The 24,025-nt window shown below is 44.7% G+C and overlaps 1 protein-coding gene across 3 annotated transcripts in view; it reads left to right on the forward strand.

The window, feature by feature from the left end:
* Positions 1-24,025, forward strand: part of LOC147684113 (cytochrome P450 2J6-like) — a 107,356-nt gene that overhangs the window by 23,415 nt on the left and 59,916 nt on the right. The gene's annotated exons all lie outside the window — the stretch shown is intronic.

Raw genomic sequence — 24,025 nt, forward strand, 5'->3', positions numbered from 1 at the left:
TGTAAACAGCCCTTCTCTCCTCAACCATGTTCAGGAAAGTCTTTTCTTCAGCTCTCATTTTGCATGTTAAATTATTTCTATAAGCGTACTCATAATTGAGTTCATTAGTAACTAAAAAGAATTCCCTCATCTGTTTCCCAAGCTATTTACAACTTTGAGATTTGCAAAAATCTCATCAAAGTCAGAATAATAATATTCCAGGCGACCAGTTTGATAAAACAGGCTAGCAATTACACTGCAAGTAATGCCATAAGTGAGAGGTAACATATTATAAGTTACTCCCTCTGAAACAGAAGCCGGCAGTTTCACACAAACGTAGCAATCCTTAACATTCATTACTTTAACATATTCAGACAGAAGCCTTGAAAATGAATTGCTTGAGAAATCTCCAACAGATCTATCTTGATGAGTCTCTGGATCATGCTCAATAACTCTGCTAGACTTGCCAGCACGTTTCTCATGTTTAGGCTCTACCTTACTTGTTATATTAGTCTTAAGTTTTTGCTTATTTACATCAAAAGGATACACCACAGCTAAAATTAACCAAAGTAGGATTAATAATATCACACAGATTGAAGTCATTTTACAATATCTCTTAAGAATCGAACACCTAGAAGTATCTGATCTAGGCATTCTAAAAATTTGAAAAAACAAAAATTTAATTAAACGTGTCTTTAGAATAAAAACCCTAAAGAGCTTTTCTTCGACCTTGTGTCACATAATATGTGCTCTCCAACTAAACACAATTTCTTCGACCTAAAGTCACCTAACAAATTTTCTTCAGCCTTATGCCAGAAAACAAAACCCTTATCAAAACATTTTTAAAGAATTTCAATCCTTGTCACTGAGTTCCTCCAAATCTTCCTGACTGCTGCTCTCAACCTCTACAATTGGTGGGATTATAATATAAGTCCACTTTGGGGACTTATACTTCTGATTTGGCTTTACTACTCTTTTTGTCTTTCGAGTGATTATTTCTATTTTCTTGTTTTCACTTTTCTTTTCAGAGTCACCTCCCTGACTAGATACTTCGTTAATTTGATCTTTTGTTTTCTTCACCAGCTTGAATTTCAAATTATCTTCAGGCCAAATATCTCCTTTTCTCAAGATCTTTTTCTTTGGCACACTTTCGTTACATTCAGCTTTCCAAGCTCTTTTTCTGAATTTTCTTATTTCAGATTCTTCATCACTTTCATCAGTGTCTGTATCTGAGACTTCAAATCTGTACCTAGGAATTTCCTTACTCGGCAGCTGCACTCCATTCGGAACAATATCCTTACTGATACTTGGTATTTCTTCTTCTTCTTCAGGAATCACCTTCAGCTTCCCAGTCTCAGGCTTTTTGCTCCTGAACACAGAGTTACTTTTTTGCTTTTCAATATTTTGGCTCAGATTTTCGTCTCGCTCAGAATCTTCTGCTTCCTCTGAATCTCCCTTTTCTTTTAGAGACTCTTTTTCAAGCAGATCTTTATTAAACACCTCAATCTCCAGTTTCGATATTCAGATCTTCTTCATTCAAGTTCTGATTCTCATCTAGATTCCCTTGATGTTGATTTTCTTGTTGATCATCAGACTCAGGATCTTCTGGGTCACCTTCTGAATCCGAATCAGCTGTTGTGTCACTATCTTCATCAGGATTTTCAGGAGGTGGTACACGAATCGTATGGCTTGCATGAATCCACCTTTTCAGCCCTTTGCATTTAACTGCATTTGTTGTAACCAAAATTATTTGTCTTGCCTTCTGCCACCTTGGGACTAAACAGTTTCTTCTTCAATGAACTTTGGTCCTTACCCAGTCTCCGGGTAACAAATCATGGGCTTGCACTCTCTCCTTTGAAATTACATCTGTCCCCACCTGATGAAATATAGAATTGACTACATCAGACAGGTTCTGGCAATATTCAATGATTGCACTATCATTAATACTCATTAATTTGCCAACTGAAACAAATGCTTGCCTCATTACTCTACCCATCACAATATCATGAGGGCTAAGACCTGTCTTTTTCTCTGGAGTGCTTCTCATTGACATTAGAATGAGTGGAAGTGCATCCGTCCACTTCACTCCTGTGGCTAGACACATTTTTGAAATTCTATTCTTGATAGTTCCATTTACTTGTTCAACAACACCTGATGCTTCTGGTCTGTAAGCACAATGCAGTTTCTGTTGAATATTCAAAGCTTCACAAATCAATTTCATCAATCTGTTTTCAAAATGAGTTCCGCAATCACTTTCAATGGTTACTGGAAATCCGTACCTAGGTATGATCTCCCTAAGAAGCAATTTTGCCGGGGCGTGGCCAAGCAGCATGGCCGACAGGACGTGAGCTCTACCAGCTCCCGTCTTGCGGATCCGAAAATCCTATAATTCATCCTGCCCGAGCTCTGGTTTTGCAGCATCGGACGACCGGAGCATAAATGAGGCAGAGGGGACCCTCCCTACCGAATTTCGGCTGGCAGAGGCGGCGGAGCGGACTGGGTGCAGCCCCGGTGTTCCAGGGACGGCCGCCGCGCCTACGTGAGCCCGTGGTCTGGGCCTGTCCGACCGTGAGCAGCTGAGCCCTGTGGTGCCCCTGGATGTCGGCGGGAGGATCGGAGTCCGGAGGAGCTCGTCATGGGTCTGAATCCTAACCCGGAGGACGGAATTGCAGGAAGAGGCTCTGCAGCCGGCCCCGGACTGGGAGATGCCTCGGGGGAGGACGCGGCCCCAGAGACACGGACCGCGAGTCCCGGTGAGCAGAGAGAGGGGCTTCGGGCCGTGTGAACGCCCCGGAGGTTGGTTCCTGCGAGCTCCTGCCCAGGAGCGCCACTGCATACACGGGTGAGGGACTACCCTAGTGGGGCAGTGAAGCGAGGAGGCGGCTGGGGCACCCGAGTCCGGGTTGTGCCCCTCCCCCACCGGGCCGCCATATTGGGGACGACCCTCCGAGCCGTGCTGACCGGGACTGCCCGGCGCTGCCTGAAAACCTGAGGGCAGAAGTGCACTAATATAGACCTGCGGCGAGTGCGGGCCGGGGGCTCGGAGGGGCGGAGCCGAACAGCGCGGACCGCGCACACGAGGACACTGACCCCTGACTGGCTGTATGGGGCCGGCCCTGTTCTCCCGGGCCTACCTGTTTCCTGGGACGCGGCGAAGAGGAGTGCAAGATTCCCTATTGCCTTACTGGGGGATCTTGGGCGCGGCGGTTCAACGGGTGGTCGGGGCAGACGGGCCACCCCGGCCATACCAGTAAGTCGCGGAGAGTGGAGTGGCCTATTGCCTGTCGTGCCCGGCTGGGCGAGGAGGCGGAGTGTCCGCCCGACTGGGATCCGAAGGTTCCTCTTGGCGAGCCTGGGTGCCTGGGGGACTATTAACAAACTTGCGCTGCCCGGCGGGCTGTGTGTGGAGGCCGGGGCTCTCCTTGTCTGACCACGACTCGGATCACGAAGCTTTGTAACGGTGCTTGGTGGCCTGAGACTGGCCCACGACGGGTGTGTTGAAAGAGCGGGGCGGCCCGCATGCCTGTGACTGGGTGAGTGTTCGGGCGTGTCACCTCACTGAACTGTCTACAGACTGGGAAGAAGTGGGATAGTGTCTGCTGTTGCACCATAGGCACGCTATCCCTCCGTTGGGGTTACACCGGAGATGCGCAAAGACAGGATGGCCCGCTCGTCACAAGCCAATACGATCACCCAATACACCACACAAAGGTTGCCGTCTCAAAGGATTGCACGCCAATCAGGCCAAGATGAAGAACCGGGAGATCCTGGCAAACCCTCCCGTGCGGAGCTCCTGAAGGCAATTCAGGGCTCCCACTCAGCGCTGGAGAGGCAAATCGAGACTGTCTCCATCGACGTTAATCTCCTGCGGACGGACCTCCGTAAGGTGGCGGACAAAGTCACGGATGCGGAGGCCAATATTAGGCAGCTGCAGGGGGAGGTAGCCTCTCTCAAAAAGACGGTCACACACCTCACGGCGGCGACAAGTGCCTTGGAACAGAGGGCGGAGGACGCGGAAGGGAGGGCGCGTCGCAACAACATTAGAGTCCTAGGGGTCCCGGAGCGGATGGAGGCTGGTAACCCTGAACGTTTTCTAGAAACATGGATCAAAACGAAGCTGTGCCCGCAGGGTCTCTCAGAGGTGTTTGTTATTGAGAGAGCACATCGAGCAATGGTCCCTCCGCCGCGGCCGGGGGCCTCTCCGCGAGCCCTGATTGCCAAAATATTGAATTATCGAGACCGAGATTGCATCCTGCGAGCGGCAAGGGAAACACCGGACCTAGCCATTGAAAACAACCGGATCTCAATATACCCTGACTATATCCATCAAGTGCAAGAGATGAGGAAATCCTTTCTGGGGGTTAAGCAGAAGCTCCGTGCGATGCAATTACAATACATGCTGCTGTATCCCGCCAAACTAAAGGTGCTTGCTCTGGGCGAGTCCCCGGAGGAAGTTTGGGAATGGCTGGAAGTTAGAGGAGACGGCGTTCCACCGGGGGACCATGGTGGGCCCAAGGAAATGTGGGGGAATCGCCCACAGCGACAGCGAAAACCCAGGGGCAGATGGAGACGCCACTCTACACCGGAGAACACGGGGGAACCTAGAATCACGGTAGGGGCAGATGGCGGCATGCTCCTGGAACCCATGCTGCTGGAGACCTGATCGGGGTCCCCGAACCCGCTGGAACCAGTGGAAATCCTGTCCCGGACTCGATACAGGCTGCAGAAAGTGTCACGGCACCATCCGACCTGGTGATCCCGGAGACGGGTGTAGCTGGGGCCCCATATGTGAACGGCCCACCATGAGGTGATATGGGAGCGGTATATACTTTCTCTCTGGTTGGCTGCAGTGGCTCCTGGGGAGGAGAGGGATATTGATGAACACGGAATGACATTGTGTCCAGAACCACCAGACTTTACGTTGCGGGGTGGGGGCAGGGGGCCTTTCGCTACGTATGGACTTGAGAATAATCGGGAGGTGGTTGTGTGCGAATGTTGGATCTGGTCCTACCTGGTCGAATACAGTTGGAACGGAGCCGGGCGTACACTATGTGAGCAGTGGGTCGTGCGGGGAGCTGGGGGGGGGGGGGTGAGTTCAGTTTCGTAGTGGTGTGGGTGTGTGATGTGTTGTGAGGGGTGTGTGGGGTGGCTGTGTACGTCCTGGCACCAGCAGGGGAAGGGTGGGCTGACAGGTTGGGTTGTTGTCGTTATCCTGCTCGTGGGTGGGGAGGTGGGGGTGTTCTGCAAATGCTGCGATCTTGGGAGGAGGGGGTGAACTGTTGAAGAAAGTTGTTTTAGGCATCGTGTGTATCACTGTTCAGGCCCTTAGGAGGCGGTACTTTGGCAGCAGCTTACATGGCCCGGCTGGGCGATCACAGGGAACATGGGATACAAATTTCTGACTTGAAACGTGCGTGGGTTAGGCACATGCACCAAAAGACACAGGGTCCTGTCCTTCCTTCGAAGGCATGGCATTTCTATTGCATGTTTGCAAGAAACACATCTGAATGAAGAGGGTGCGCAGAAGCTGGCTAAAAAATGGCGGGGTCAGGTGTTTCACTCTTCTTTTTCTACGTATGCACGTATGCACGTGGGGTCTCGATTTGGGTGGCCCCCGGGGTCCCCCTCGCGGTGCAGTATGCGGAAGCGGACATTGAGGGCAGGTACCTGCTGCTGAGGGTGATGCTGAATGGTAGGGACCTTACATTGCTTAATACATATGCTCCTAATGTAGATGACGCGGCCTTCTACTCACAAATGCAGGAGGTCATAGTGTCGGACTTGGATGGTCCACTCCTGTGATTTGGGGATTTTAACTGTGTCCTAGACCCCGTCCTAGACAGGAATCCTCCCCGAGCAGGAACAAAACCTCGCATGACGGCGGGGCTGCGCGAGGTCATGGCGAACTTGGGGGCAGTAGATGTGTGGCGTCAGGGTCACCCCTCACAGAAACTGTACACCTGTTACACCCCTACTCACGACACCCACAGCAGGCTGGATAGGGTCCTTGCTGCGAATATGGATGCGTCGTATTCATTAAAGGTCACACATCTGGCCCGCTTCCTGTCTGACCACTCCCCGGTGTTGTGCGCAACACAGGAGGTCGACCAGCCTTGCCGCCCCGCACCTGGCGGATGCCTACGGACCTTTTACAGGACCCAGTGGGTAGAGACCAGGTACAGACGGAACTCACGACTTACGTTGCGCTGAACTGGGAGGGGGATGATGTGCCCCTGTCGACAAAATGGGACGCTCTGAAAGCAGTGGTGCGGGGTGAATGCATGGCCCTCACCTATGGGGTCCGCCAACAGCTGACTCGCGACCTGCGGGAAGCTGAAGACATCCTACGAACTCGTCAGGCCTCACCAAATCCTGGGGAACCGGAATTGGCGTTGGAGCGGGAAGCCCAGGAACGGGTACACGATATACTTACGCGCCTCGACAGATTTACGCTAGGTCAATTTAGACAGCGTCTCCACAGGGAGGGAGACAAATCCGGCCGATTGTTGGCCTGGATTTTGAAGAAAGAAACGGCCCCAGTTCGGATAGCTGCCCTGAGGGGCCCCGATGGGGTTATGGTACATTCGGAATCCAACATACTCCGGGTCCTCCGAGCCCACCTGCAGCGGGTATATGCGGCGGATCCCCTGGTTACGGAGACATCCTATCAGCCTTACCTCCAGGGGCTGACCCTTCCGGCCCTTTCACGAGAGGAGGCGAAGGTGTTGGACGGGCCTTTTACCCTTCACGAAGTACGGGTGGCTATGGCTGGCCTGCAGAGGGCCAAGTCCCCAGGAAGAGATGGGTTTCCCTCCGAATTTTACCACACGTTCGGAGACATCCTCGGCCCCCTCCTCCTCCAGGTCTTCCTTAAGGCACTGGAGGATGGATCCCTCCCGCCCACAATGTATCAAGGAGAGATCTGCATGCTTCTGAAGCCGGGGGGTGATGGATACGACCCCGCGGCATTCCGCCCAATAACTATGATCAACACAGATGTAAAGATCCTGACCAAACTGTTGGCCGCTCGATTGGCGCCACACATGGCCCGGTTGGTTCACCAGGACCAGTGTGGGTTTATCCCCGGACGCAACACCGCAATGAATCTGCGGCGATTAACCCATATCCTGCATGAGGTGCGCGGTAGGGAGGACCCCCGGGTCCTGGTTTCGGTCGACTTAGCCAAAGCATTCGATACAGTTAGCTGGGGGTACCTGTTAGAGGTGCTTCGGCGGGTGGGATTGGGGCCTGTGTTTTGCAGATGGATCCAGATATTGTATCAAGCGCCTCGGGCCAGGGTTGAACTTGGGGCCGCACGCTCTGAAGACTGGGCATTGGAGAGGGGCACCCGTCAGGGATGTCCCCTCTCACCGCTCCTGTTCGCCCTGGCAATTGAGCCGTTGGCGGTTGAAGTCCGTACCACGATGTCTCAAAGGGGGATCACAGTGGGGAGTACGGTACACACGGTGTCCTTGTGTGCGGACGATGCTCTGTTTTATTTGACATCTCCGCGGGAAGCGCTGCCAGTTTTACTGCGGCTGCTGGACCGTTTTGGGTCAGCCTCGGGTCTGCGTATCAATGCAGGGAAGTCCCTGATATTCCCCTTAGCGGGATATAATATAGACATGCGTGGGACCTTACCAAACCTGGGACTGCGGTGGGAACTGGAGGCCTTCCGCTATCTGGGGATCCAGGTGGCGGCGCCAGACGACCAGCTGCTGGCCCGTAATGCAGATAGGGTGGTTCACTCCCTACAACAATCGGTGTCCTTCTGGAACACACTGCCCCTCTCCCTGATGGGACGCCTGGCGGTGGCAAAAATGGCGATGCTGCCGAGGATGCTGTATGTGTTGGAGAATTCGCTGTGCCCACTTCCCCCGCGGATATTCCGGACTCTTAATACACTCCTTACGTCTTTACTTTGGGCGGGCAGGCGTAGTAGGGTTGCCTTGCACACGATTGTCCGGAGCTGGGAGGAGGGGGGGTTGGAGGCGCCGAGGTTTGATCTTTACTACTACGCGGCACAGCTGGTGCCGGCCGCCAGGTGGTTCGCAGACTCGGACAACTGGGAAATGCAACTCCTAGCGGGCAGTGCGGACGATAGAACGGTACAACTGGCCCTGATGCACGGAAGGGGTGCTGGTGGGGATCTGCCATACATAGTGCGCCACACTGCAGCAGTTTGGCAACGTTTTGTGGAAAAGGTCTTACGGAGGGCCCCCTTTCACAGGGAGCTGCCGATATGGATCATGGCCCCTGTGGTGGCCATGGAGAAACATATGCCATTCCATGAGTGGAGAGCGGGTGGATGCAAGTTGTTGGCTGACCTTTACCCGGATGACACGTTTCTATCCTTCGAACGGGCAACGGAGACGTTCGGACTCGGCGAAGGACAATTCTTACACTATAGAGGCCTTCTGGCAATGGCGCGGGATACTTGGCCGCAATTCCCTGATGCGCCCCAGATGTCCCATACCCTCAATACTATCCTTTCCTGTGGGAGGGGCAGGAGGCTGATTACCCTCTTGTATTCGGCCATGCGGTGTGACTCCACCCCACCGGTTCCTCCGGCCTGGGCAGCCTGGGAGACTGATTTGGGGATTACTCTGGAGCCGGAACAGCGCAAGCGCATAGGCACTCTCACCCGTAAGGTGTCGTGCAATGCACGGTTTAAATTGACACACTTTAACTTCCTACACCGCACATATGTGACACCGGTTACCTTGAAACGGATCTCCCCGGACAAACGGGATGATTGCCCTAGATGTGGCGCGGCAGGTGCGTCCTTCCTCCATCTGGCGTGGGACTGCCCGTTAGTTAAAGCCTTCTGGCAGTCTGTGGTGGCGCACATTCGCACAGTTACTGATCTCCGGCTGGAGCTGACCCCCCTTCATTGTTTATTAGCCTTAGTCCCCAAACCCAAGAAGTGTAATCTATCATACAAGATGTTGCAACTACTTTTGGTGTTGGCGAGGAGAAGAGTAGCGATTACATGGATGGGACAGAGGGCCCCAGAGATGTCGCAATGGCTTAGGGATGTGGGGGAATGGTTCCTAGCGGAAGAAACCTTTATGCAGAGCGTGCGTAGGGATGTAAAGCTACAAGACGACCTACTTGCGTGGAGACTGATGCGAGAGGTGGGAGCGACCGCTGAGGATTTGGATGGCACGAGTGCGGAGTTGTTTACCCCTGAGAATACAGGGTCAGAGGATGAGGGTGGAGGGGTGGGAGAGGTAGGGCGGTGATGTGGGGGAGTGCCTGCCGTTCATGTACGAGTATGATCTATATTGGAGAAGTTATATTTTAGTCCCTGAAGGTTTCCTTCCCAATCTAGGTACTTATTGCTGTCTTATCTACCACTAGGAGTGCCATAATGAGGTGAACAAACTGTATACACATGCCTTAGTTATTGATGCCAAGGTTTTTGGGGGGGGGTTCTATTGGGGAGTTAATTGTATGAAAGACATATAACAGCAGGCCGGAATATTCTGCCGTACAGCTGCGTTGCTGGATTCATTGTCAGTTCTACCATGCTACCACCTACCGCCGCCCGGCCTTCGGGCTGTGGGCTGATGGGCCGTGTGAACAGTAACATGATGCCTGACGAAATGTCGTAATTTTAATGAGGCTGTCGGCGCAACTGTTTGTATACTGTAACTGTCTGCGACAAAAATAAACTTTAAAGAAAAAAAAGAAGCAATTTTGCCACAGTGACTGAGTCATTGTGACGAGTTGGGAAAGCTTCCACCCATCTTGAAAACAGACAAACAAATACCAATACATATTTCAGTCTGTTGTGCAATGGCATCTCAATGAAATCCATTTGTAATCTGGTAAAAGGACCACCCTCCCGTCCTATGGTTCCAAACTTACAACAGTCTTCCTGTTAGGATTCATCTGTTGGCAGGTCAAACATCTTTGGCAAAGTGATTCTGCAATGATTCTAAATTTCATATTGAACCATGTTTCTCTGAATAATCTAATCATGGAATCTCTCCCTAAATGTCCTGGACCATGGTACATTCGTGCCATGTCTGCAATCATGCAGTCTGGCATTACAGGCCTTCCATCTTTGTAAACCCAAATTCCATCTTCTTCTCTCTGCCTGCATTCATTTTTTAACCATGTGTTTTTCTCTTCCTCATCTTCCTCATCTTGTAGATCTTTCACTTCCTGCCATGTTTCAACTACAGAAATTAGCATGAGAGAATTCATTGTGTGACTTTTGTCTTTTTCCCGATTGATTGAATAATTGTTTTTGGCGCAGTACTTTGCAATCTCGTCTGCATACGCATTCCCTTTGGTGATGTAATCATCCCCTTTCTTGTGAGCTGCACATTTGACTACAGCAATTTGCTCTGGTAACTGAATGCCATCAATCAATCTCTTGATCAATTTCGCATTCCTGATTGGTGTACCTGCAGAGGTTAAATAACCTCTTTGAGACCATAGCTGTCCATAGTCATGAACTACACCATAACCATATTGACTATCAGTCACTATGGTTACCCTTTTGGCAGTTGCCTTTTCACATGCTCGGATTAAACCAATTAACTCTGCAATTTGAGCAGAACGAATTCCATCCAGAGGTGAACCTGCAACAACATCCGAAACTGTGCAGACTGAATATGCTGCCCTCAAAATCCCTTCATCATTCCTCAAACAAGATTCATCCACAAAATAGACTATGTCTGATTCAGGTAAAGGAACATCTTTTATGTCCTGTCTTGGTTTTGTGCAGTAATCTACAACATCCAGACATTCATGATCAATGTCATTTTCATTAATTACCTCAGTAACGACTCCATCTGGTAAGAAGAATTTCAACTGAATGATGTACATATACCTTTACAGGAAATCCCATAATGATACCCTCACTTTGTTCAAGACTTACACTTGTTGCAGCCACTGCTTTTAAGCAACCTGGCAAAGCTTTTGCAACAGGATCCAGAACAGCTGAGAAATATGCAATTGGTTTTCTCAACTTACCATGCCTCTGAATCAACACAGATAATGCACAACCTTCTCTTTCACTGCAGTAAAGTTCAAATTCTTTTTCATAGTCTGGCATACCCAGGGCAGGAGCTTCACATAAGCTCTTTTTTAACTGCTCAAAAGCTTCCAGTTCAATATTTGACAGGCTAATTGGATCTTTTACATCTGCTTTTGTTAATCTTTGAAGTGGTTTTGCAATTACTGAAAACCCACTAATCCATTGTCAACAGTAACCAACCATTCCCAGAAACATTCTCACTTGTCTTTGTGTTGTCGGTGGTTGAATTGCTCGAATCATTTTAATCCTTTCAATTGTCACTTTTCTTGTTCCCTTTGCAATTCTGTGACCAAGATACTTTACTTCTTGTTTACAAAACTGCAATTTTGCAGGTGACACTTTGTGTCCCTCATCTGCTAAACGATTTAACAGGGTAATGGTCTCAGTAACACAATTTTCTCGTGTTTTAGCTGCCACAAGCAAATCGTCAATGTACTGTACCAGTGTGGAATTACCAGGCAATATCAGATCTTCCAGAGATTTCTTTAACAACTGATTAAAGATAGATGGACTCTCAGTATACCCTTGAGGGATACGACACCATGCTAGGATCCTATTTTGGAACCTAAAAGCGAACATTTGCTGGCTTTCTGGATGTAATGGAACTGTAAAGGCATTGCACAGGTCAATGACCGTGTACCATTCTGCATCATGTGGAATCTGGTAAAGAATTACTGCAGGGTTTGGAACAATTGGACAACATGGAACAACAATCTGGTTAATTTTTCTCAGGTCCTGAACAATTCTGTATGTTCCGTTTGGCTTTTTAATACCCATAATCGGTGAATTACATGGGCTGCTCTCAATTTCTTTTAGCACACCTTGACTTATGAATTTTTCAATCACAGGAATGACACCCTCAATTGTTTCAGCTTTCATTTTATATTGAGGAACATTTGGAAAATCTATTCCTTGCTTAACAGTGATTTTTACTGGATCAATATTTTTCATGAGACCCATATCATTTCCTGTTAGGTCCCAAATTGCTGTATTAACTGGCTTCTTGAGCTCTTCTGGGAAGTCATTTTTATCAAACACAGGAAACAATAATGTTTTCTCCTCATCAACCATTAGCATAGGTAATTCATAAAGCCCATCTTCTTCTGCAGTTTGCATTTCAATGCCATCTGGTGAGCAATATATCTTGCAATTCATTTTGCACAATATATCACGACCCAACAGATTCACAGGACTGCTGTCACAAACAAGAAATCTGTGCTTATCCTTGTAGTTGCCTATTTCCACTTTTACTGGTTCTGTTAAATTTGTTTTAATTTGCTGATTAGCTACGCCTACAACTTGGATGGACTCCCCAGAGAGAGGAAGATTTTCTATTTCTGCTGATCTAACAGTAGAACGGGTAGCACCTGTATCCACAAGGAAGGTAACATCAACATCATTTACTTTACCATTCACAAATGGACCAGACTGATCTACCTCAAGAGTGGGTCCAAGCACACACACTTCTTCCTCTCTCAGGCACCGTCATGAGTAATCTTCTGAAGAATCACTTTCTTCTTTGTTTTTTAACCAAAATTGAGAAGCATTTGACATATTAATTTTTGACACATTATTTACCAAATTACCTCCACAGAAACCTGTTTCGGGAGAAAATCTCTGTGTGTTAGCACTATTAGGGAATGGTGCTTGAGGTACCTGACTCTGCTGAATTCGACTCTGCTGTACCTGGTTCTGCTGAAACTGGCTTTGCTGTATCTGGCTCTGCTGATTCGCTACCTGTCGCTGTAGCTGTCGCTGCTGACTTAACTCATTTAACTGCTGCTGTAGCTGTTGCTGTTGCTGCAGATTTAACTCACACTGCACCTGTGGATTCAATGAATTATTTTTAAAATTTTTGGGCGGATTTGTACACTCGCGTTTCCAGTGTCCAATCTCACCGCAATTAAAACATGGGAGCTTCTGCTTGAGCTCTTCAACATTTACATTAAATTTTGGCTTATTATTATTATTGAAGTTGTTCTTGAATTTTCCCTTATTCTGCTGCTGCATAGAAGCTAACTGTTGTTGTTGCTGCTCTGCTACCTTCACTTGTGCCCACATCACTTTCTCCTTGGGATTTTTCTGCTTCACATCTATCTCATCACTGCAATATTTTGCTTTACTCAGGATGTCATCAACTGAAAGTGCTTGCCAACAAACAATTCCATTTCTAATCATGTCACCAATTCCAGGTCTCAGGCCATATACAAATCTGTATATAAAGTGGCTCATGTCTTTTTCACTTAATTTTTCATAGCCACTGTACTGTTTAAAGACTAACAGTAACCTTTCATAAAATGAATGAACTGATTCTTTTGGTTCCTGGTTTGTTCTGTCAATTTTAACCCAATCCACTTCTTTCGGGGGAATTTTCCCTTTCAACCAGTAAATTACTTTATTATAAATGTCCATGACATCTTTTGCTGGGGCACCTGTAACCGGAAGATCTGATGGAACAACAATGTCAAAGAATCCATCTAGATCAATTCACAGAACTTTTGACACCTTAATAAATCTGTCTACCTGTCAGTACCACTCAACTGGCTTCTCTCTCAAGCGTGGAAAATCATTAGTAAACAGAAGAATATCCTGTCTAGACCAAGGAACATGGACATACCCTCCTCCAGCTATTTCCCTCATTGGAAATTCAGAAACTACATTGTTTCTTGGTCTTTTATCCTGTTCTTTCTTTGACCATTTTATTCTCCATTTACCTAATTCGCCTATTTTTCTGAGAAAACTTATTAATTCTCTTATATGTGTCATTCTTCCAGCAGCATTCAGATTGTCAATGTCTCTTTCAGAGAAATCCACTCTGTAATGTTTCTGCAAATGTTTCTGTTTACTCAAATCAATTTCTAATTCAGCAGCCATTTCTTCCAGTTGTTCATACCTGTTTTTCGTTTTCCACTGAATACTCGAACAGTAATTCATCATCCTGATACAATTTCAAACTGTCAGTACCAATTGTGCCAATGATTAATTTCTCCAGGTCAGCCTTTAATTTAGCTACATCAAGCTTTTTATAATCAGGAGCTTCAGGGGACAATCCATTTTGAGATAATTCTATTCTATTTATACTTTTCTCTGACAGACCTGAATCTGAATCTGCCACTGATTTTGTTTCCGATCCTGACAAACTTCCATTTAATGTTAAATTTGGCATCATAGATTTTTCTCTATGAATCTCTGTAAGTTCCGAATAAAATTTTTCAGCAACTTTTTGAATTTCTGCATTTAATGGAACTGTCAAAGCTGAATGTCTATTATCTCCTTGATCAAAAACCGGTACAACAGGACCAATAGTTACTGGTACTGTCACTGCTTCTATGCCTTTTGTCAATTGTTGAATTAAATCTTCCTTCGCTTTATTGTAACTAGAAATTTCTGGAATGTCAGCAGGTATTCTCTTTTCCTGTTGCTGGAATCTATTTTCTCTAGGTGTGCTACAATTATTTACTGACCCTACTCTTTCAGGCAATTTTAAAAATCTGGGAAAACCTTCTTCAGCTTCTCTAGGAGGTGCACTTGGAGAATTTTCTGTAGAAACTCTCGGAGTAGGTTGAGAACCTGCTTGATAAGGTGGCGGTTTGCGTTTAGTAGCATAAATGTCTTCTAAAACTGCATCGTCAAATTCTTTATCAATTCTCCTCCCAGCTGTCTTTTGTTCCAAATCTTCAGTAATCATTATTCTCACTGGATACAGACCATCATACATATCTGCCTTTCTCCAGCGTCTCCCTTTGTCTTCATATGTTTCCCTATTTAAAATATATTTTGAATTTCTAGGTGCTAGACATTTGCTTTCTCGTTCAAGTTCCATCATCTCAACCTCCCATTCAACCAATGCCTCAAATTGTGTAGGTCTTGGCTTCGGCACAAGATCCATCATTTTTCCTCTCAGGTTTCTCAAAACTTTCATATTAAATGACCCATCTTCTGGCCAAGCTAATACGCCATCATTCCTGGTATAATGCATCCAATTATCAAACCAAATTACAGTATGATAGCCATATTCGCCTTCCATATAGGCTGCGGGTGTTTTATACTTATGAAGTAATTTACCACCACGCGTTTCAATTTTCTTGTCAGGTTTAAAATAATTTTTCACCTTCTGAAACCATGAAGGCTTCTTTTTCTCATTATCATTCCAATAACTCATGATTTTAAGTCAAAAATCGTTGTTCTGTAAGCTTCGAAAATGTTTTCCTGGTGTTCCGCTATTCTAACCAATCTGTGCGCAAAAGACACCAACAAACCAATCAGGTTAAGCCACGTCACCACCTTGCTCCTCCAATAGAAATACAGTATTCAGAACTGACCAATCTGGTACCAGCTCGTCACTGTCACGTGAGCCAATCAGTGCGCTTTCTGTGACGTATGTTAACCAATCACAGCGCGAACCGAAATGACGTATGCTGCCGCTGCAGCTTTTCTGTGTGTTACTTCGTAAACTCACCCCTCCTTCACAAAACCTTTTCACAGTGCCATTTTAAGCAAAACTTTCCAATGATTTAATTAGTAACTACAAATAAACAAACCACTTGTCTGTTTCGCTAGCAAAGTGATAGTTTTTACAGACATTCAGAACTCACTCTTCGCATAAAACGGCCGACGCTATTTCTATACAATCATTTATTCACGCACACACACAAAAACCCTGATCATTCACACACAAAATCTTGGCAGGACTCGAACCAACCACAGAAAACGTCAAGCGTTAATAAGAATAGACGACGCTATCTCACCCTTCACTCAAGCTTGGATAAATCCTACTACTCTTTTCACAAAAGTTTTAAAACGGGCAACAAGTCCCTATGCTTAATGCTACGATTTCATAGGCAATCCTCACTATAACATTTAACCAAATAATCTAAGGTCCCTAAACTTGTGTTGTACGTCCACAACACGTGATATATTCTATACCACAATTTGAAACAGAACAAATGCACTGTGTAACTCTTCTAGTCACACTGCCTTTGCCGGCAAATAACCAGGAATTTTTCACACTGCTGGAAAAAATCCTTACGACTACATATAACAATTTGACAAAATCAGAAACTTAACATTTGTTAAACATTGATCCTATGACTATACCAACATATCTGTAACATGTATGTCAAAAACAACATAAAACCGTACGAATGCTACCAAAAACTGATCCAGCGCTCCTACTAAAATTCTGCATAATTGATGTCACCATCTACTACCAGACTTACCAATCAATACCAGGCCCATAGAAATAACAGAGCAGCTGAATCATGAGGCGAATGAATCTAATATGTTGTTTTTAAACTTTCTACAATAAACAAGACCAGCTTGTCATTTTAAAAGTTTATTTATAATTCTCAAATTGCATAAACTTTATTAGCTCTTTATTAATATCAAACATTTTAATTTTATAAATTCAGTTTAAATCTCTAATCATTGGCTCAATGATCCGACAGTTCAACATTGCATAAAATGATGAATTAAAAAAAACATTAATCCTAATCCCTAAGTTAGCCTTCTGACTTGAAAAGGAAAATAAATTCAATAAACAGTTAAATGCTTACAATCCATGGGAAATCGGACAGCACTTCGCCCTCAGGAAACAGTCAGCCCCGTTCCCCTCAAGAGGCCCAATTTTTATACCATTTTTGCTCTCTAATCTAACTAAATGTAATTTTTTTAATAAACTTCAGCACCCTGATTGGTTGCTGACTGTCAGACCACCAAAACCACCTCTTCCAGGGAAAGAACGTCACCACATTATTGTTCATTGACATGGAGTGACATTGACTTCCGAGCGTTTGCAACAATTTTAAAAGTTGCTTCTCTGATTTTCTCCAAAGCTCGGCAAATCATCCCTGTCACTTCCTCTGCCTTGTAAAAAGAACATTTCAGAGCAGTTCGTGTACAAATCTCTATTGTCAGAGCCACAGTTCTTTCAAGAATAAAGCTCTCCTCCATGGAAGTGTTCCAATATGACTGCACATGGCTCCGATTCTGCTCACGTACAGGCCAACCAATATTTTCAGAACCAGAACTAGGCCTCAAGCCTCTCTCTCGGGCTAGTATTTAAACAAACACAAAAGAATGATTAATTCAAGTAAAATAAACCCTTCTGTTACCCACCCGACCATTGCTAATAATTAACCCATTAATAAATGACATCTAGCAGAAGCAAACGAATAAAGCAGCACATAAAATATCTACCATTCTTCATATAGTCCAGCTTTAAGTTTCTGAAAAAGTAAAAAGATGATTAAATGATACACAGACAGACAATCACAACATAGGACAAACATGTAAGCACATATAATAAAGCACATACCATAAATGATCAGCCGCATATTAATAGTGACAAAGACAAAAGGACAAACATGACAAACAAAACAATATTAATCATGTGTTACCAAACAGACTTGCAAATGCAACAAGAGCACATGTTATTAGTTCCCGCGTGTTCAAGTGTGTGATGCAATCTTAATCTAAGTTGAATTAATAAAACAAATCATGCAACAGCTCATTAATAAATTAGCTCATGTTACAGGGAAATGAATCCACGAGTCAGAATAAAATAATTTCTGAAGCTCGCTTCATCAGTAGCATTAGAATATCATCCATTTTACCAAATTTACAATATCTGATTATACAAATTGTCTTGATTATAACCCAGAAAGCAAATTGGGGTATAAACACCTACGTTCCGGCAATTAGACCAGGACATTTCTTGTCTAAATTATGTCCAAATTAGTTGCATTTAGATTCATTCAGTTTGCTTTGCATCAATACTACTACCTGCCTTATATTGGCTGTCTCCCTTGTCCGGTATATACACCTGTTTTATTTTCTCCATTGTGTTCACCGAGTGGGGACATGAGTGCTAAATACATTTGAACAAGGTTTTCTAAAAATATTAAAGAAACCTTATCTTTTAATGAATGTTCTTTTAGAAAGTAGGACAGGACTTGCCCACTTACAATGAAAATGTAACATAATTTCTCTGCAATTAATGTAAATCATTAATAGGAATGGCAGGCTTGTTATAAATACATCTTGCTACAGGAGCTCAGGTCTTTTAAAAGCGAGGGCCTTGGTCCCAAGGCCCTCTTTGCCCCTTCCCCGCCCACCTCCCTTTGACGGCCTTGCGGCCCTTTTCGTGGCTAGTGTGCAGTCTAGGGAGAAACTGGTCTTGGGTTTCTCGTGTTCTTATTTGGAGAGGACTGTGTTGGCTGTGTTAGCTGGCCTGTTCCTACTGGAGAAGGATTAAGACTGATTTTCATATAACTGGTGCTAATCTGACGTGGCATGATGGGCAAAAGAACGATGGAACTGGGATGCGGCCTTGGTAATTCCAGTGGCTTAGATTAATTTAAGCATCCCAATCATCACTTCTTTGTTTACTTCAGTGAAAAGTGGATCAAGGCCATAGTTTGCCTCTATGAAAGGGGAGCATTAAGAGAATTTGATAATGATATTCTAGGTGGCCATTTTCTATTATTGGGGTAGACTATGCACAAGTTATATAAGCCTAGAGGCAACAAACCACCTAGGCATCAAGGATTAAAGCTATTGTGAATCCGAGCAACAGATATTAGTAGGCCGGTCAAAGAAGAAGAATGGAGCAGGGTATAGAGGAACAGACCCAAATATATCGAGAAATGAATAATTCCTCTTAATTCACCGTTAATATGTGCACCGGACATTTTTGATGCCTAAGCAAATCAATAAGATTTACCCTGGGGCTAAGCTTAAATGTTCAAGATGTAAGGAATTAAACGTAGCATTCTGTCACATGATCTGGGAATGCCTTGACCTATCAGGATGCTGGGAGAAGGCAGTAGAGGTGCATAATGTCCCCAAAGAACCCCAGATGAGTGTATATTGGGCCTCTGCCAGATCAACGACCAAAAAAGAGAGACATCTAGCTTCCTCCACTTGCCTTTGGTATTGGCAAAGTGGCAGATTGCAAGGAATTGGAAGTACCCCAGAGGAGGAAGGGGGAGGGGAGTAGTTTGTTTATTTATTTATTAATGTTTGAGTTTTATGTAGTTCTAGCTAGATCAAAAGGTATCAGAGCGCTTTACCGGGTATATGAATAAATTCAATCACAATACTTGCTACGATTCGTAGATAAAAACAGTAAAAAAAAAAGAATAGAACAATGCAGCATAAGGTAGAAGGTAGTACCATTAGCCACACTTTAGAGACTGAGCGAGTCGAGCGACTGCAACATGGATCCTGTCGATGGGGGTTGGATCTTTGGAGATGGGGATCAGCTCATGATCATGTTGAAGTAGCTGTTAGGAAGTAGAGATTTGAGGTCCCATTTGAAGCAGGAGAAGGAGGGGTTGCAGGGGAGATCCTCATGGTAGTGAGTTCCAAATCTTGGCAAAGTCTCCTGAGAAAAAAACGCTTTGGGATGATTTCTTCTTTAGATTCAGAGGTATTAGAAAAAGTGAGTTGGAGCTTCTCAAGGTCCAGCAACCTCCTGCTCTGGATAGTTTGTTTTCTAGGTATTTGGGTTCTTTGTGTGAAGGGTCTTGTGATACAAGCTATCATGAGGATGGGAAGCCATTTAAGTCTCTGGAGGACAGGTGAGAGGGGATCAAATCGCTTAATTTCTGTTAGGAGTCGAGTCGCTGCATTGAGAGTTGCTCTTAGGGGCGCAAGGTGACTTTTTGGCGTTCCAGTGATGATGACGTGGCCGTAGTCAAGTTTTAAGAGGACTAGTGGTTGTACTGCCATTTTAAGATTGACGGGGGGAATAAACAGTTTAATTTTCTTGAGATGTGTTTGTGTCTAGATCCCTCATTTGGCTGAGTTTGATGTGCTCCTTCATTGACATGTTCTTTTACAGGGTGATACCCACGGACTTTATGGAGTTAGAAAGTGAAAGAGAACAGTTAAGTGCATCCAGGTTTTTGAGATATTCTTGAATTGGTAAAGGATCATTTTTTGGGGAAAGGCGGAGTAGTTCAGTGTTGTTGGAGTTCAGATTTAGGTGATTGGTGTTTAACCATGTTTATTCTAAAGTGATTCAAAACCATAACAAAAAAATAATTGGAATCAATCAAATTAATAAAATGACTGCCCTAATTAAATGGTTTGATGAGTTAAAGTGTAATTTTCCCATTGGCCTAAGTCATAAGTATAGAAATCAATATTACATCACAGGGGATTGCCAAACAAAAACGACAGTGATTCACAGATCTGCAGATCAATCCAGTTATACTTATAACATAGTACCCCAGAGAACCTAGTCACCACATTGGGCATACAGAACTGATGAAATGAACTGAATCAGAGGGGACCCTCCTTCATAGAGAGATGACAAGTGGACACAGGAAAAACTGACCTTGCTAGAACTTGGGATGAGAAAGTGGCCTTCTTACCCCCAAGCAAGACTGAGAACTTCCCCCTGTAAAACAGGTAGAACATTATGCAGGGCAGTGAAACAACAGAAAGCTGTTCACCAGATAAACTCCCCACTGCATCCACCACGAGGAGATCCCTAAGGTTGGTACATAATGTAGAGGATATATATAATGAGTAATGACCAAAATTGTAAAATAACATACATGTAACAAAGACGAAAAAATGTTATTTGTGAACAGAAATGTTGATGACTATGATGACATTTGTAAAAGGGCTCACCACAAAAAAGACAGAGCTGTGCTTCCCCAGGCTGTTCAGCATGTAATGCTAGATCCTCCAGAGTTTTCTCCAACATTTATACACTTTCATGACATGGAGAACCGAACAGGGAGGCGTGTGACAACACCCGGAAGAGGAATAGTGCTGTTAGCTGCTGTATTGTTTTCTAAGGAGAAGAGTGCAAAAAACCCTTGAAAAAGGTATAACAAAGGAGCTTCCAGACACTGAGCTAGTTTGATTTATTCTTCTTCCCTTGATGTGCCAGGCATGAAACAAAGGCTCTGCAAGCCAGAAGGCCCAAGCTGTTTGGTTTAAGTGTGGCATAAAAATGGCTGCAGGCTAAGCAACATGGAGTTCAGTACATTGAATTGCTGGACTTCACAATCTCCTACCTTTCACACCTCCATGTGCAAATCTAAATAAAGTTTATTTCCATCAATCTGTTAATTTCACTTTCAAAGTCATCAATTTAATTTCACATTACAATGGACCTTTCATAAGTACTTTCATTGCTTCCATCTTCTACAGAAATTGTCGGTGGAAAGGAATGGGCAAAGCTTTCTGGTGAGATGGTGAATAGCCCAGATGCATTTCAGTATAACAATGTAAATGAGCAATAAGACAACTAGAATAGCAATTACCATTGTACCAATTTTCATTTCCCATTACCCAAAGGTACCTTTAATCAAGACCAAATACACTACCTTCTAAGCCAAACACACCATGTATCTTAATTAGCTCTTCCACACTCTCTTTAATGTGATCTATCTGCCCAGGAGCACTGAGACATGTGTTAAGACTGTAGGTTCAGCATTCAGCATCTACTATAACACACACACACAACCCTTGGTAGCCAACACAAAATTGAGACTAATTCTCTTTTGCACAATGTCAGTTCTTTGGACTGTTAGTTGAACAGAGATAAGTCTTAGTTTAGTGGTAGATGACGAAAGAGTAGCGTTGGAAACTAATTGAATAAGAATTATTGTAACTTAGGAAAGGTGTTCCAGGCAGAGTCCTAGACGCCCTGATATTAGGAATGCAATGGGCTTGACGGACAGCCTATCCATGCAATAGCAGACTATGAAAGACATCTGAAAGCCAGTGGCCGATGGGAGAGGACCACAAGCCCACTCATTGATTATTATTCTTATTGAACTTTTTGAAGGATTGATGATATGAAGTCTAATAACAACTAACGGTGTCTATAGACTTAACAATTAATGATTCTTTAAATGTTCTTTTTGCAAAGGCATTTAGGGAGGACTCTATTTAGTACTGAGGGCAGTCACAGTGTGGTATCTCCAGTGTATTTCATGCGTTATGTTACATCATTTTTGGATTTCTGGTGAATTATATTGCCTTTTTAGATCTGCCTGGTAGTGCAGCTGTCTCCAGACCATAAGTGATCAACAGGAAAACAAGCGAAAGAAGAACTACTAAGAGAGAGGCTTTGGGTCTGCTCAAATGTTATGCAGTGTCCAGAGCGGCTGACTCCGGATTGCGTGGCTCACGGTTCGATCTTCAGCGGCAGCTCAGCATCACGTGTCTACCCAACGGCCCACCAAGCTCCTGGATACCCTTAGGGGTTATAAGTCTGCACTTTACAAATGTGGAATTCTTATTATTTATAATTATGAATGTTAATATTCCTGTGGCCGATTCTCAGTGGCGCTTTGCTACCTTTTCCGCTGACCTGGAACCCTTTCCCATGCTGCATTACCTCTATGTTGAACAGTTTCCAGTGATTCAGGTTCCCTTCCAACTACTTGTGTTTTAATATAGGGCCTCTGGTCTATATTCTTCCCTCTCAGGCCAATTTGCTACTCTCTTCAGCTGTATGGATGACCATCCATTTGAGCAGGGTCAAACAACATGGACTTTTTTTTACTTCATGAGCCACTCTTCCTTTGAACTCTTGATCAAGTGTGTAATGGAAAACACGGTTTCCTTAGAAAAGCATGCATTGTGGCCAAATTGGAGCTTTTTGTTTCCTGTGCACTTTATTAGAGTTTATCTAATGTGTGTCCCATTCGTGAGGACCTAACGCATACTTTTTTATGATTAACCTTTTTGCACCATCTTTTATAAAATTTGTTCATAGTCCTCCCTTTACTAAAACAATCAATGTTTGCCACAGTGAGAAATTTACCTGTTTTATTATTCACTCTGTACACTCACATGTTTTATTTTGCTTATCTTTTGTAACGTTACTTGCATTATAAAATTCTCTACATTAATCGTAGCGACCAATATTTTTTGATAGGCATGAAAGTGGAAGCTGTGTACCTCAGGAATGAGAAGGTCTAAGAAACTTGGTCTTAAGCATGGGCGAATTTTGCGGATCTCGCATTCGCGAATTTTGCGGATTTGCGGATTCGCAATCCGCAAAATCCGCGAATTCCCGCGAATTTTTTTTTTTTTGTGTTCGCCCGTGTTTCTGCCAGTTCGCGAGGGTTTTTACAATTTCGCAATTTACGAACTTACCTGTCGGGTCGCAAGTTTTGCGAACTTGTTGTTTCTACGTGTCCAGCCTGTTTGGGAGACTCTCCTTCATCACTGCCACTCTCTGTCACCACTGCCACTCTCTGACTACTCATGCCACCCTCTGGCCCACCCATGCCACCCTCTGTTTCATCACCACACCCTCTGGTTGTCCAGTGTACATTATTTTCGGCAAAGCAAAGCACACCTTCCCTGCCTCAAGTGACCTGAATTAATTTGGGGCTGATTAATGTGTCACAGAATATTTTTTTAGCTGGCACCTGCTTCCTTAGTGCGCCCTGATTAGTGATCTTTTGCACTTGCTAAGTGCTTTCATTGTTGCAAAATTAGTTACAACACCTGCCCTGCCCCAACTGACAATAATGAATTAGGGGCTGATTAATGGATTTTAACTTCCAGCCTGGCTCCTGCTTGTCTCCCTTAGCTGTAATTCAGGACCTTTGTGGCATATGTGTAACTATTCTGAGGTTCAGAGCAGGGTCACATAATAGTTTCAACTGGCAACTGAACTCTGGAGGGGCCCCTCAGGAAGCACTACAGGAAATGGCTACTAATGATGAGCCTGAACTTTTGAACCTGGTAAGTAGTTACTTTCAGTTTTGCTAAGAGCGTATTTCTGCAATTTTGCACTTATTCGCGGGGCGCGAACTCACGCGAACAGTGCGAGCAGTGCGAGCAAAATCCGCTGCTCGCGGATTTGCGGATTTTGCGGGAGATTCGCGAATCTCGCGGATTGCGAATTTCCCGAAAATCCGCAAAATCCGCGAGCGGAACGGATTTTCCGCCCATACTTACTTGGTCTACACTAGGCACACAAAATGCAAAATGGTTTGAGGTTAAGCAACA

Source organism: Lissotriton vulgaris, chromosome 11, assembly GCF_964263255.1.
Source record: "Lissotriton vulgaris chromosome 11, aLisVul1.2, whole genome shotgun sequence".
NCBI lineage: Eukaryota > Metazoa > Chordata > Amphibia > Caudata > Salamandridae > Lissotriton > Lissotriton vulgaris.